The sequence below is a fragment of the Microcaecilia unicolor genome, chromosome 14 (genome assembly GCF_901765095.1).
Source record: "Microcaecilia unicolor chromosome 14, aMicUni1.1, whole genome shotgun sequence".
Lineage (NCBI taxonomy): Eukaryota > Metazoa > Chordata > Amphibia > Gymnophiona > Siphonopidae > Microcaecilia > Microcaecilia unicolor.
Genome location: NC_044044.1, coordinates 1,035,167 through 1,051,472, shown reverse-complemented (window position 1 = coordinate 1,051,472; position 16,306 = coordinate 1,035,167).

The window sequence follows — 16,306 nt, the reverse complement described above, 5'->3', positions numbered from 1 at the left end:
GATCCCATCATCTGGGTTAGCCACACCCGAGCAACCCCCTGTCGCTCATGAACATACAGTGAGAAAGGTTTCTCCACATCAGGAAGGCCTAACGCAGGGGCTTGGAGTAGGGCTTTCTTTATGGCAATGAAGGATTGTTGAGCAGTAGGTCCCCATTCAAATGGTTCCTTTTCACCCCCTTTGTGGCTTGGTATAGGGGTTTCGCCATCAATGCAAAATTTGGAATCCAAATTCTGCAGAATCCGGCTGCTCCCAGAAATTCCCTAACTTCTCTTCTGACTTGGGTTGGGGAATTGCAGCTACCGCTTGCTTCCTACTAGCATCCAGTCTCCGACTTCCCTGGGAAATGCAAAAGCCCAGATACTTCACTTCTGACTGACAAAGTTGGGCCTTTGAGCGTGAGACCTTATAGCCTGCATCCAAGAGTAGCTCCAGCAATTCCTAGTAGCCTCAAAACACTCTTCCTGGGTCACTGCTGCAATCAGGAGGTCATCTACATACTGGAGTAAAACTCGCCTGGAAGGCTCAGATTTAAAAGTCTTAAGGTCTTGTCCTAGGGCAGTCCCAAAAATGGTGGGGGAATTCTTGAACCCCTGTGGCAGACGGGTCCATGTATACTGAAGCTTCCTTCCTGTTACTGGGTTTTCCCATTGAAAGGCAAAAAGCAATTGACTGGCGGGGGCCACCCGAATACAAAGAAGGCATCTTTTAGGTCTAGTGTCGTGAAATGGGTAGCTCCAGAAGGTATCAATCCTAGCAGGACATATGGATTAGGCACTACAGGGTGTAATGAAATAGTGATTTGTTAACCACTCGTAAGTCTGGACTGGCCGGTAGTCCTCAGTCCCTGGCTTCTGAACTGGCAACAATGGCGTATTCCATGGAGACTGACAAGGACGAATAATTCCATGGGATAACAAACGATTCAGATGTGCTTGAATCCCTTCCAGAGCCTTTCTGGGAATTGGGTATTGGCGAAGATGGATTGGCCGGGCACTTGGAAGTAAGTCTACATGTACAGGAGGAATATTTCGGGCCAACCCTGGGGGATTATCTTCTGCCCATACCCCACTGACCTGAAAGCTGTCCTGCCAGGGGTAGATCAACTTGGCCATGTGACTGATGCAGCCGCCATTCTTCTTCAAGAGGGCAGCAGAAACTCAATATACCCTTAGGGCTGGATGCTGGGGGCCGAAAGGAGACTGAAGTCTGGCCATCAGAGTCAAAGGAAATTTGGGCCTAAGCTTGGACAGCAGGTCTCGACCTAACAAAGGGATTGGACAGTCTGGCATATACAAGAATTCATGAGTGACTATGTGTTAGCCTAATTGGCATCTACGGGTTGTCAGAAAGGGCCTCCGGTTCTGCACCCCCGTGGCACCCACCACTCGGACAGTTTTTTCCAGACACAGGCGCTAATCGCTCCGTCACAACAGAATGTTCAGCTCCTGTATCAATCATGAATGGAATTGAGCGGCTCCCTATAGTTAACTTGACCATAGGTTCCTGGGAGCCCAGTTTGTAGGAACCACGGTCTGTCCTATTCGTCCCATTCTGCCATCTCAGCTATCCCGATGATGTCAGATTCAGGAGGCTCATATCTTCCTCTCGAACTCGGCCTCGGCTTCCTCGATCTCCTGGTCCCCTTCTCAGTCCCTGGCGCCTCTGGGGGCATTCATCTTTCCAGTGCCCTCTTTCCTTACAATAGGCACACTGATCCCTCTTCAATCTTGGTCTGGGATTCTCCCCCCTTGGCCGGGATTGATTGAAGGAATCTCGGGGCCTGGCTGGTGGTCCGGGGTCCCACTTTGGCTTCCCATTAGCTAGAGGTCGACCTCGATTAAGGGTGGAATTAGTAATGGCTGCCGCTAAAAGGTCGGCCTTCTTCTGCATCTTCCGGTCAGCCTCTCGGCGCACCTCCTGATCTCTATTAATGAAAACCGTGGTTGCGATCTCAATTAGCTGGGTGGTATTCATCCCTGCGAATCCCTCCTGACGCTGCAACTTCTTCCGGATATCTGGCATACTCTGGGCCACCAATGCGCTATTCACCATTCTCTGGTTTTCTAGGGCTTCAGGATCAAAGGGGGTGTATGTTCTGTAGGCTTCAATTAGTCGCTCTAGAAAGGCCCCAGGGGATTCAGCTGCCCCTTGGAGAATTTCAGAGACCTTTGCCAGATTAATGGGCCTCTTTATGCCTTTCCTCATACCTTCCAGCAAGTCCCGGCAATAGCCAGACAACAGTTCATAGTGCTGCCCATCATTTGGATCCCATTCTGGAGCTGCGCGGAGGAAACCGAGCTCTAACCCACCCCTCTAGGTCCGGTGTCCTCTCGGGAGCACGTGCTCGCGTGATGGCCTCAGCATTTTGCAAAATCTTCCGCCTCTCCTCAGTTGTGAAGAGGGTCAGGAGAAGTTGTTGACAATCAGTCCAGGTTGGGTTATGGGTGGCCATAATGCTAGCCACTAGGTCCACCACTGCCTGAGGCTTTTCAGTATAAGAGGGGTAATGCGTCTTCCAATTCAGGAGCTCGGTGGTTGTGAAGGGTACATACTGGTAGGCCTGTGCCTGTATACCTGACCCTGATTATTAGGATCCGGTCGAGTGGTGGTTACCTGTCGGAGTGGCAGAACTCTCGAGGAGGTGGGAATGGAACCTGAGGTAGAGCTAGGAGCTACCCTCCTATCATGCTCAAGGGTGATTGCAGCGGGTTCTAACCCATTCGGGGGAGGTAGGTTGAAACCCTGAGGGATGGGGAGGGGTACTCATAGACTGAGAGGTGGTCACAGGTGATTCAGTCCATTGAAAGGAATGCCGGGCCCCTGATGAGTGGGTAGGAGTACTAGAGGGAAAGGCTGGGCTGTCGGGAGTTGAGGAGTCAGGGGGTGCAGCCCAAAGCGGGTCTTCGGAGGTTAACAGGGAAGGATGTGGCAGAGGAGGATAGAGACTGGCTGAAAAGTCCAACCTAGGATGTGGTGGGGTTCGCACAGTGGGGGAGGAACTATCCGGAGAAGCCTGTGCTGGAGAGGCTTGGGCTGGACGGCGTGGATCTCTAGGGGCGGCACGGAACCCCAACAATGGGCCATAAGGTGGTGGCTCAAGGTCTGAGGGGTCATCAGAGAGTATGGGTTTCTCAGACAGGGTAGGGGCGGAAGCCACCGATTGGGTGGTAGGCTTCCTGGGGCTCTTTCCCTCTTCTAGTTTAGATTTTCTAATCTTTCTTTGAACTTGGCCTAACATGAATTTTACTGGGGATCCCATATAAATTTTCAACCACGAGGGAGGGTCAGTCACAAGGCTGTCCCAGGAATCTATATAAGGGAGTTGTTCAGAATATTCTGGTTCTCCTACAACTATGCTGTAGACCTTCCGGATTACTTCAATATCTAAGCTGCCACTAGGGGGCCACCCCACTCCCATAGATGGCCACTCAACTTCACACAAGGTTCTTAGAGTACTTGAGCTTAAAGTCTGTCCATAGTCATTAATTAAAAATCCTTTTTTAAAATTCTTAAGCATACAGTCTAGGGGGGTAGCAATTTGTCTAGATGATGTCCCACCCATAATGCTTACAGTTACAACACACAAAAGGGAGGGAGTTTTTGGATTTGCGGTAAGGGGTCCGCAGATCCGGAAACAAAAGGGTAGAACAAACAACAATCGCTTCCTTCTGTCGCTGGCCAATTGAACTCACGTTAACTGAAAACGCAGCTATAAGAAGTCCGCACTCATTTAATCATTCACGCATCACACATTCCATACAGAAAATCCCACCCAACAATTTCAGATTTCTCAGATACAGATAAGCTCAAGCGTTTTTGCTTCTAGTCCCCGCGACTAGAAGGTACTAGGGCCTTCGCTGAGAGTTGATCAGGCTCTCCTTCCCTCAATTTTTGAGGGGGCTGGTTTACAACTTTCTAGCTAGAATTATAATACAGAATACAAAATACATACCCGGCAAATGTTCTCCAGTCAGTTGGTGCTGGGATTAATGCAGGATTCATCCCACCGCTGCCACCAAGAATTGTTGCAGGAATGGAGGCATGAATTTGTGATACTTCAGGAGTCAGACAGCACACACCAGAATGAGAGAGTAATCTTCTTTATTTGCCAGCAAACAAGCAGGACATCAGTTCTAGCTCTCTTCTCTTCTCTTAGCTCTTTTTGTGTCATGTGGCTTCTGTCTCAGCTGCTTCTCTTCTGCTCTCCTCCTGTTGTCTTCCAGCTTTCTTCCTTTCTTCTGACGTAAACTGCTTCTGCTCCTACTTAAATACAGTTCTATCCCCCTCCTAGCCTAGCCCCCCCTTACTCTCCAATTGGTTAAGGAATAGATTGGTCACTTTGCCTCAACCAATCATTACTTTTGAAATATCAGTTACATAGGTTTGGTATTCCTCAAACTGACCTCTAACCTGGGGCCCCTCAAGCCAGACAATATGGCACTAGAACTCTTATATTCTCATCATGATTGATTTCTCATCTATAGCTTAAACTGGGTTCCCTTAGAGACTAAGAGGCCCAATCTAACATTGGTATTCTCATATTCCTAGTCTGGTTCATACTACCTGCTAGCTGAACTCTGGCATTCATTAAAGAGGTCAAAAGTCAGTCTTACTTAATAGCATACGGCTATGGTCGGTTATTACTTTCAGGAGGCCCGTCCTACACTTAGCTATAATTAATCAAGGAGAAGAGAGCTGACTAGTTCTGACCTTTTTCACCTATCAGCTTCCTTCACAGAACTTGCTAGGACCACAGAAAACTCAAAACACATGTTGGCCTCTTCACTACAGTCTTTGCTTAGAAAGTCAGACAAAGAATAATACAGAATTTAAAAAGGTTTCCTACATATTAACTACACAAAATACACAGAATCAGTATTTCTTATAAGACATATTCTAAATATCAGGAATATCTACATATTAAGAACTTCTAAATAGTATTTCAGCCTATTCTTTTTTTTTTTTTTTTTTTTTTTTTCAGATTTCAGTGAGGATATCCTGTTTCCTGATGGGTTCATTTTTTTTTTTTTATTATCATTTTTATTAATGACCAAAAGATACAGGTGACAATAAAGTGGAAAAAAAAAACATTGCATTACAAGTGTGTTCCAATAATCTAATTACATCCATGTTCAACCTGGTCATTTATAATTTTGCTTTCATAATGTGCCTATCTAACCTCCCACCCTCCCACCATCCCACCCACCCTCCACCCTGCAAGCTTACCCATTCAGAATTCTACTGCGAGCCATGGGAGTCAAGGTATCCCAGAACAGTAACCAACATTGTAATAGTCGATCTCCTTTGGGGATGCTAAGTCATTTATTTCCCTACGTTCTAGGGCTCCTAGGGAGATCATAAGGGATCGCCACCGTGGCATGGAAGGGGGTTCCGATGAGATCCAATTCAATAAAATCGTTTTCTTTCCCATAGCAGTCGCCCTGCGTAGGAACGGTAACATACCCCTCCTTCGGTTCCCTCTCACCTTATATTTGTCAAATAAAAGGGTAGGTAAGGGGCACCACTGCAACCCCCAGATACTCGAGACGAATGCACAAAGCTGTGTCAGAAGACACGGACCTGGGGGCACAACCAGAACATATGTCCCAAATGCGCCCCAGTTCCCGCACACTTAGGGCAGTCATCCAAAGGTCTTAAGGCAGCTCTAAACGCTCTATGTGGCGAAATATACATTCTCATGTTAAATTTATATTGGGATTCCTGCAGTGTCACCTCTCTAAAGGTCTTATACCCCATTGCCAAATTAGCCTGTACCATCACTCCAGTAATAGAACAGCCCAAGTCTCTAGTCCAGGCCCCAGCAATCTGATCATATGATATCTCCGGGCAAAGCTCTTTGAGTTTAAATGATAGAATTTTAGAGGAACCGAAAGCTGCGCCTCCAAATCTAGCAAATCTGTAATTTGTCTTCGTCTCTGCGAGGTCAACGACGCTCGGGGGAGGGAGGCAATGTAATGGCTCAATTGCAAGTAGGAAAGGGTAGCCTGTGCTGGAAGTCCAACATTCTCACACAAATCCTTGAAGGACTTACATTTGCCTTCTTTTGTTAATACTTGAAACAGGAATATTATCCCCCCCTCCCTCCATGTCTGAAAAGTCTCAGTATCCGTGCCCACTGAAAAATCTACATTGCCACCAATCGGTAGGAAGGGGGAAGAGTGGCACTCGAACCCTCCAGCTTTGCCCAGCCATCGCCATGCACGTCTCAGCGGCGTGAAAAGGGGAGCATATCCTTTGGCGGTGGGTGCTTTGCCAACTGGTGCATGCAACCAATAGCTAAAGTGATATTTGCTCACTAGTTTAGTTTCAGGAATGGGAAAGGAAAAAAAGGATGTGCCCCTAAACCAATCCGTAAGATGTCTCATGCAACCCGCCACTGACATACGTTGAATGCTGTGTACACCCAATCCTCCCTTTTGTATTGGAAGGTATGTTTGTTGTAGTGTAGCCCTGGGTCTCTTCCCATTCCATAGATATCTAGCTAGTAATCTGTGTAGTTTCCGCTCGTCTTTATATAAGAAGAATAGAGATAGCACCTGGACCACATATAGCCATTTCGGAACCAGGACCATATTGTACAGAGCTGCACGCCCCCACAAGGACAGGGGAAGGCGCTGCCACATTTCTAAAGTGTGTTGAGTCTCTTTCCACAAGGGGGCTAAGTTGATTTTATAAAGTTGCTTGAGCGATGTTGGCAATCTGATCCCCAAGTAGACCAAGTAATCAGCGGTCCACTTCAACGGGAACCTTCCCTCCCAGCGCTCCCGCACGGAGAGAGGTATTGGTAGCACCTCGGACTTCTGTGAATTAAGTTGGAACCCCGAGTAATATCCGAATTCTGCTATGTGATCTAAAGCTATTGTCAACGATGTCTGAGGTTGTGTCAGTACTAGGAGAATGTCATCTGCATAAGCCAATACTTTAACATGAAGCTGTGGCAGCTGAACTCCCTCCACCCCTGGGTCTTTTATAATATTGCGCAGCAGGGGCTCCAAGTATATCAAAAACAGAAGTGGAGACAGGGGGCAACCCTGTCTCGTGCCCCGTCTTACCAAAAAACGTGGAGAACACATTCCATTCACTAAGACTCTGGCTCCAGGATCCGTATATAGTGTATCAATTGCATGCAAATACCACCCGGACAACCCTATGTATTTAAGTGTTTGAAAGAGATAGTCCCAATTCACTTGGTCAATGCTTTAGTAGCGTCCAGGCCTGCCAACATTAAGGGATGACCCGTGGCTTCCGCATACGCCACTGCCATCAGGGCCCTACGGACATTGAGACCTGGGTGTCTCCCCCGCACGAATCCCACCTGATGGTCCCCTACTAAAGCCGGGAGATGTATAGCCAGCCTGTCAGCAAGGACTTTAGCTAAAATTTTTACATCTACATTGAGAAGAGATATTGGCCTGTAAGACCCTGGCAAGTCGGGTGGTTTACCCGGTTTCGGGATGAGAACAATTAAGGCTTCATTCGCATCCCTGGGCAGCCTCCCCACTCCCACAGCTGCTTCAAGGTGAAGTGTCAGGGGAACACTCAGTTGGGTCGACAATAATTTATAGTATTCTGTAGAGAAACCATCCAGGCCCGGAGATTTTCCCAAGGACAAACCCTTGATCGTTTGTTGAATCTCTCGGGCCTGGAGGGGAGCATTCAACTGATCCCGGACCACCTGTGGCAGTACCGGGAGGCCTGCGTCTCTCAAATAATCATCCAATTTTGGTCCCCCCTGCTGCGCCTCCGGTTGGTATACTCGGGAAAAATAGTCTCTGAATATGGTCAATATATCCTTAGGACAAGATTTACGGGAACCATCAGGTGCCAACACCGTAGAAATAAATGTCTTCTCCGACCAGGCCTTTGCAACTTTAGCTAGTAATTTCCCAGGTCTATTACCATATTTGAAATAGTGATATTTACGGCCAAAAGCTTGCCTCTTGGCCCGTTCGTGGAGTAGTGAGTCTAGGGCCACCTGTGCCGCAATCACATTGTCATAATTGGTCTGGGTTCTACATCGTATGTGCGCACGTTTAGCTTGTTGGTATTTACGCTCCAGTAAAATTATGCCTTGGGAGATCTTTTTATTTCTTGCGCTTAAGTATCCGATAATTTCCCCTCTCATAACTGCTTTAGAAGTTTCCCAGAACAATGTCGGGTTGTCTTTGTGGGCTACGTTATCAGATTCAAACAGTTTCCATTTTTGTACTAGGAAATTGCCAAAGTCTCCATCCCCCGCTAAGTAGGATGGGAACCTCCATGACTTAAATCTGTCTACATTTTGTCCCAGTACTATATCAGCCCAGACTGGAGTATGATCTGATATCGCCATTGTTGCCATATCTGTCTTAACTACCCGAGAAAAAAGCGATGTGGAAACTAAAATGTAGTCTATACGGACCAGGTTTTGTGGGCCTTCGACAGATGGGTATAGTCCCGCCTTTGCGGGAATAGTAACCTCCAGGGATCTACTAAGTCCATTAATTTACAGAGATAAGGTAATCCTTACTGCGGGGTAGTGCGCTCCATGCCCCGACCGTCGAGCGGTCGAGGTCCGGGTCAAGCACTTGGTTAAAATCTCCCGCCACAATCCAAGGGGCCGTATCGTATTTGAGACCCAGATTTATCAATGTCTGGAAAAACTCTGCATCATAACGTTTGGCCCATAAACCACACATAGGTAGTATTCCTGTCCCATAATATTGAGATGAAGTAGGACGTATCTTCCCTTAGGGTCTTTCCCTATTAATTTAGAAGTGCATGGGAGCCCTTTCCTAATCAATATCGCCACTCCTCCCGTCTAGCCCCGGAGGAGGAGTAATAACACTCCCCCACCCATTGCTGGCGCAGCTTTCGGTGTTCCTCGTCTGAGAGTTTGGTCTCTTGTAGGCATACTATGGAAGCCTTTAGGCGGTTCAAGTGTGTTAAAATTTTTGATCTCTTAATTGGAGAGGTAATCCCCGCCACATTCCAGGTCACTAATCTTAAATGTTCAGTCAAAGCAATCTTCTAACTTCGTCAATTTAACATATAGCAAACCTAACTTAACGCCCCCGGTTGCCCAGCCTCAACCAAAGGCTCCTTATATCAGCCAACACACATTCATACCATGGTTTACCCAAGCCCACAGCTCTTCTTTGTGTCCCTTCATCAATCTGCTCGCTTCTGCTTCCATTCCCTCCCTCTCCCTCCCCCTTCCCCTGTATCTCCCCCCCTTGTCCTCCCCCCATCTTCCCCCCACTAACTATCTGGCCTGTCTTACCAATCTCACTGCGTTCAGTGAGTGTAGCAGGCAGAGGTCTAGATGCTATAGGAGCCCTACCCTTCTTTCATATCAAAATAAATGTATCATAGTTAGTGTCTCACATAGCCCAGAAAGCCACCAAGATCACACCGTCAGGTATTCGAACAGCTTTCCGCTCCAGTCCATTCCTGAGCCATTCCGCCATATGTCTCTGGTCTACCATCTTGTTCACCAGCCATTCGGTCTCACTCTTTTTCACAGTCAATTTTCGCCGTTAGCAGCCCAACAAGAACTTTCTAGAACTCAAGCAAAGTAGCAATCCAACCGGCAACTGCCAACCAAGAACTCCATCAACATATTGTGTGGTTAAACCATCTGTGGAATATAATGGCAATCCCCCCAATGTCAGGTCTGGTGATGATTCAACCACTCCGCTACAGCATCTGGTTCAGTATAAGTTGTCCAGGTTCCATTCGCCAAGATTTTCAAGGTTGCTGGATATTGCAGGGTGAATTTGAACTTTTTTTCCACTAAACAGGTGCAAACCGTGGAAAAAGCACGGCGTTGTGCTGCCAAAGCCGCAGAGTAATCCTGAAAGATACGTATTAAGGTTCCATCATACTTTGTAGTTTCCCTGCAGCTTTTATACTGTCGCAATATTGCCGCTTTTGGGCATAACAGTGAAATTTTGCTATCACCACTCTGGGCCTCGATTCTCTTGTCGGCCTAGGTCCTACACGATGTGCACGTTCAATTCGGATCGTACGGCCTTCTCCAGCCTCCGGGAAATGTGCCTGAAGCCATGTTTCCAATGTGCGTTTTAAGTCTTTATCTGCCAAGGATTCTGCAAATCCCACAAAGCGGAGATTATCGCGGCGCGAGCGATTTTCCAAATCTTCTACTCGCTGCACATTCTCCTGGACCAGGCGTTGTAGTCTTTCTATCTCTCCCGAGTTATTTTGTTGACCATCTTCCCACCTCCGCAACCCGGGCCTCCAGCTCCCCAGTCCGACGTGAAAGTTCTGTCGTGAGCGCCGACAGCCCCGTTATCTGGGCAGAAAGCTGATCAAACTGGGGGCCAATGCGCCCCACCACTGCTTCTGTAAGTTCTGGCAGCGTGAAATCAGAGGCCGGGCGGGAGGGTGAATTCGCCGGCGAGGCGGCCGCCATCTTGGATTCGCCAAGTCTCGGTTTCTCCTCTTTTTTTCTCGTGTTTTTTGCGGTTTGCGCCATCGCCGATCGCGTTAAATATTTGTCCATATACTGGGAGAGCGTGTGCGCCTTAGATTCTCTACTTTCTGGGGTCGGAGACGTCTTTAAAGGTTCGAATTTCGGGCAGGGCTCCCAGCAGCCGAAAATTCACTTCCTTCCCGCTCACAGCATCACGTGACCTCATTTCAGCCTATTCTTAAACTACAATATATCTGCTCATTCCTTTGTTCATTCATAATAATATCCCTTCAAGATTTAATAGTATACAGATGTGCCAGCTAGCATTGGCAATTCACAAAGGACAGAGTTTCATTTCTCACTGACCTTTCCTAACCTTTTGCTCAACAGAGTTCTAGTAATTAATTCCAGCCTGCATTCCTTTACCTTAGTTACAAGGTAAAAAGCTAGAATTCAAACTTCAAGCTTTTAACAGAATTAACCCTTCATATGATTTCTCAGAATTAATCAATTTCTTTTGCCCACTGCCTCGGGACTACAATTATACAATGCAAGGTCAAAACTAGGAAGGAACTAGTCAAAACGTTCACTTAAAAAAAAAAAACCTGACATAAAGGTTAATAATTGAAAAACAAGGACAAATGCAGTATCACATCATATCTTACGCTATGGGTTTCTCTTTTTGGGCAGACTGGATGGACCAAACAGGTCTTTATCTGCCGTCATCTACTATGTAAACAACATGGTGATACTTTTGCTTAGTGAACTAATTACCTTAATTTCTATACATGCAAGTGAACTAACGTGATAAGCACACAATTTTAAAAACTGCCTCACTAGGAATTCTCTCTCCTAGTCCCTTCGAAATAAACATCTGTGATTGTGAAGCCTCCGTGTGCAGGGGGAAACCCTACCTCTGGACCCAGGAACCGTCTTTCTGCTGTTGGGGACTACTCTGCAGCAGCCTCAACCCTTCTCCAAGCTGCTAACTCCCACACAATCCAGTGGTGCTCAATCCTGACACAAGATCATCCTCCCACAGACCTTCCAGGAACTGAGGCAGGAAGCAACTGCAAGCAGCACAGACAGTCCGGAAATTCTCCACCCCCTACACAACCAGGAATAAGCAGATCAGTTCCAGAGTCACAAAAAGAGGTGCCCATCGCTGGCGACTAAACACTGATCTTTTCATGAAATATAGAGACCCGGGTCAATGGAAATTGGCATTGTCACTTTGTACCCTGTAAACCAAGGAGGTTGAAGAAAACAGGAGACAGGGTATTCTAAACTAGTCCATTATACGGGCTGAAGCTTGCCTTGGCGGCAGTAGGCGGAGCTTTAGTTCACCCAAACGCTATTCAAAGCAATAGCAACAAATAAATGCGCGGTCCATCTGTAAATAGGCTAAAGCTGTTCCAGTTGGATAGGATAGGCAGTGCCTTAAAAGATGGAGAACAAAAGATTTTTTTTTTCACATACTTTTTAATTTAAAGTTTTCCCATATCTACATATATCATGAAATAAAAGTTGAATATCACTAAAACAGCTTTAAAATTACTATAGCTGGTAGAAAAACAGCTGTTATAACCTTTTTCTACACTGTTCTCTACAATACAGATGGCCAGATTTTAGTGAGGATATCCTGTTTCATGATGGTTCAGTTTAGCTGTTGTAATCTGCTTTGGGAAATCTGGTGTTATAAAGATGGAATATACTGAAATTAAATGGAAATAAAATTAAACTCTCCTTTCATTAGGGCACATGGAATCACATTTGCACCTGTTTTGTAGTTTCCATTTTAGATACACAAATGGATTATTCTGTTTTGAACATGTTTCAGGGACAAGTGATTTCATAAGTCAAAATAAAATAAATATTTTGTCTCATGCGGATCTCTTTTGTTTAAACATAACCAAATGGGCTAACAGCCCCTAATGCAGTCCATTGGTTTTTATATTTTGCTCTTGGGATAACTTATAGTAGATGACGGCAGAGAAAGACCTGCATGGTCCATCCAGTCTGCCCAACAAGATAAACTCATATGTGCTACTTTTTATGTATATCTGCCTTTTTCAGGTCACAGACTGTAGAAGTCTGCCCAGCACTAGCCCCGCCTCCCAACCACTAGCCCCGGCTCCCACCACCAGCTCTGCCACCCAATCTCCGCTAAGCCTTTTGTGGGAAGAAGAGGACCTCGGCTGGTGGGGGTTGGAGTCCCCCACCAGCAAAGGTAGGCGACGGTGGGTTGGCGGCTGGAGGGGGGGTCGAGAGAGTCGTCAGCACGGGGGGGGGGGGGCAAAGTTGGTGGTGTTGGCGGCGGCGGGGTCGGCAATCGCGGGTGGAGGGGTCAACGGCACCGGGGGGGGGGCTAAAATGTGCCCCCTCACCTCGGGCTCTGGACCCCCCTCCCACTGAAGTCTGGCTATGCCCCTGGTTCAGTTCATCTATTCCCCCCCAGGGGCACAACCATGAAGGGCCCTTGATCCCCCTCCCCCACTTTGAACTTGAACCCACTCCAAAATTGTGGCACTGGTTTAATTGCTGGCGGAGATGCCCAAGCCCTGCTAGCTGAAGTCCACTGCATGAGCCCCTTACTGTGCTTTTTGAGCAGTACAGCAGTTGGCTGCATGCGTAGGTTCAGTTCAAGCACTTGAAAATGGAACATAAGATGTTATGAGTGCTGTGGGGAGCCCTGGGGGGCACTGTGACCCTATTCTCCTGCCCCCTCTCTCTCCTTTTCTAATCTAATGGAATTCTGCTTCCCTTTTCTCTCTTGTTTGTGTTTTTCTATTTTTATTTGTAATGCAATTACACATGTAAACCACTCAGATACATTTTGATGGGTGGTATATTAAATAATAAAAGAAATTTGAACTTGATGATACCTTTGTATTGGACTAGCCTAATACCTTTTTCAATTAGCCTTCAGAGACCAAAATCTCCTGCTTCAGGTCAGGACAGTATACTGCTGACCTGACCTGACCTGACCTGAGGAAGTGTTGGTCTCTGAAGGCTAGTCAAAATTTTATTAACATTAGTCCAATGTAAAGGTGTCACCTTATTTTCTATTTTGTGTTTTATTTATATTTAATAACATAGCTACCACATTACTTTATCCTTTGTCAGGCTATTTACTTTTTCTAATTATGTTGGTCCCAATCTCTTGTTTTTGCTTTCCTTCTTCTTTTCTTAACTATCCATTTCTAATTTTTCTTTGTTTTCTTCAATTTATTTCTCTGCCTCTCTGTCCAGATTTAATTAATTCTTACTGTCCGGTCTTTTAATTTCCCTCTTTTTACTTCATCTACCTATGGCTTTTCATCTTTCCCTCACCCTTGTTCTCCCTTATACCCCTTCCAATCTTTCACTAATTCTATCCTCTCCCCCTTTCCATCCAGAATCTCCCCTTTCTTTCCCTAGCCTTCCATCCAGCGTCTCTCCCCATCCTTCGTCTTTCCCTCTTTCTTTCTTCATCAATCCATCCAGCAATCTTCCTTCTCTCCCTACCCTTCCATCCAGCATCTTCTTTCTCCCCGTCCTTCCATCCATCTACCCTCTCCCCCTATCCCTGCATTCAGTGTCTCCATCTCTCTCTGTACCCTTTTCCATTCAGCATGTCCCCTCTCTCCCCATCCTTCTATGTCTCCCCTCTTTCTCTCTGCATCCTTCCATCTCCCCTTTCTGTTCCTACCCTTCCATCCAGCATCTCCCCTTTCTCTCTGATTCCTCCCATGATCCAACGTCTCCCCTCTGTCCTCCATCCGTCAACATCTTCCCTCTTTCTCTCTCCCTCCTTCCATCCATCCATCATCTTTCCTTTCTCTGTCCATATTTCTAGCCAGGGTCTGCCGATGCGCCCCGCCTCCCGGGTGCAGCGCCCCCTCTGGAACAGTGCGACCCCCCCCCCCCGGCGAAATAACCTCCCGGGTGCAGCACGACCCCCCCGTGAAATAACCCCCCCCCCCCCCCACCGGGTGCCGCGCGCTCTTTGTTTCCACGCTCCCTCTGCCCCGGAACAGGAAGTAACCTGTTCCGGGGCACACTTCCTGTTCCGGGGCAGAGGGAGCATGAAAACGAAGAGCCGACAGGCGCGCGGCCCCCCCCCCAGCGGCGTGCACCCGGGGCGGACCGCACCCACCACCCCCCCTTGGTACGCCACTGCCCAGCACTAGGGTCTCTCTCCTGCTGCTGTGTGTTGGGACGATTACGTAGGTCCCAACACACTGGTGCAGGAGAGGGACAGACTGAGGAACAGACACAGGGCGGGAAGTGGTGACTGCCCGTGGGGGGAGCAGGGGCAGCCCAAGTGGGGGGAGGGTGGGGCAGCAGCGGGAGCTTTGCCCCGGGCCCGGCTCTTATAGTAACATAGTAGATGACAGCAGAAAAAGACCTGCACAGTCCATCTAGTCTGCCCAACAAGATAAACTCTTATGTGTATCCTTACCTTGATTTGTACCTGCTTTTTTCAGGGCATAGACCGTACAAGTCTGCCCAGCAGTATTTCCCGCCTCCCATCACCGGCTCTGGCACACACCGTATAAGTCTGCCCTCCTCTATCCTCACCTCCCAACCACCAACCCCTCTTCCCCCACCTGCTCCACCACCCAATTTCGGCTAAGCTGCTGAGGATCCAATCCTACTGCACAGGATTCTTTTATGCATATCCCATGCATGTTTGAATTCCGTTACCATTTTCATCTCCACCAACTCCCGCGGGAGGGCATTCCAAGCGTCCACCACCCTCTCTGTGAAAAAATACTTCCTGACATCTTTCCTGAGTCTGCCCCCCTTCAACTTTTACATATAATGCCACGCCCCCTCCCTTTATTCCTACCCTGTCTTTCCTGAACATATAGCCCGGTACAACTATATATTAGTCATAGTTCTCCTTGAACCACGTCTTTGTGATCACCACTAAATCCAAATCAGGCTCTTCCATCACAGCCTCAAGACCTAAAACCTTATTTTCCAAACTTCAGGTATTAGTATATACTGCTTTCCAGACATTGCCCCCTTTTCCCATTTATATAGCGGTATTTAATGTTTCATTTACTCAGTGGCGTACCAAGGGGGTGGCGGTTCACCCCGGGTGCACGCCGCTGGGGGGGTGCCGTGCACCGGTCAGCGTCATTCGTCTCCATGCTCCCTCTGCCCCGGAACAGAGGGAGCATGGAAACGAATGACGCTGAACAGCGCGCGACACCCCCCCAGCAGCGTGCACCGGGGGGGGGGGGGGGGGGGTTTCTCGCTGCACAGGGGGGGGCAGGGCGCATCGGCGATCCGCCCCGGGTGTCAACACGCCTAGGAACGCCACTGCATTTACCTGAGGGCTTGTACATATCTGGGGGATTTGATCACCCTGACCCAATGATTCTAGTTTAAAACCCTCTTCAGTAGGTTAGCCAGTCTGATGCTGAAGGCACGTCTTCCCTTCTTTGATAGATGGACACCATCTCTGCTCAGCAGCCCTTGGAAAAGCATTCCATGGTCCAGGAAGCCAAAATGATCTTGATGACACTACTACTACTACTTGACATTTCTAAAGCGCTACTAGGGTTACACAGCGCTGTACAATTTAACATAGAAGGACAGTCATCTCCACAGCCATCTATTCAACTCCAAGATGCGAGTTTCTTTGACGAGAACACTACCTGTGCACCTGTCTGCTTCACCCTCTCTCCCAGAGCCATGAAGTCACTTTTGATACAGAGGGGTACCTATCAGTATCATTTGTGCCAACGTGGATGAGCAGAACTGGATAATAGTTATTAGTGTAAAGCACCCCTTGCCTCTGAGGGGAACTAAACACTTTGGAGGGGTCAGAAAGCCCTTCCGGCAAAGTAAACACACTCCAGAGTGTATTCTTTT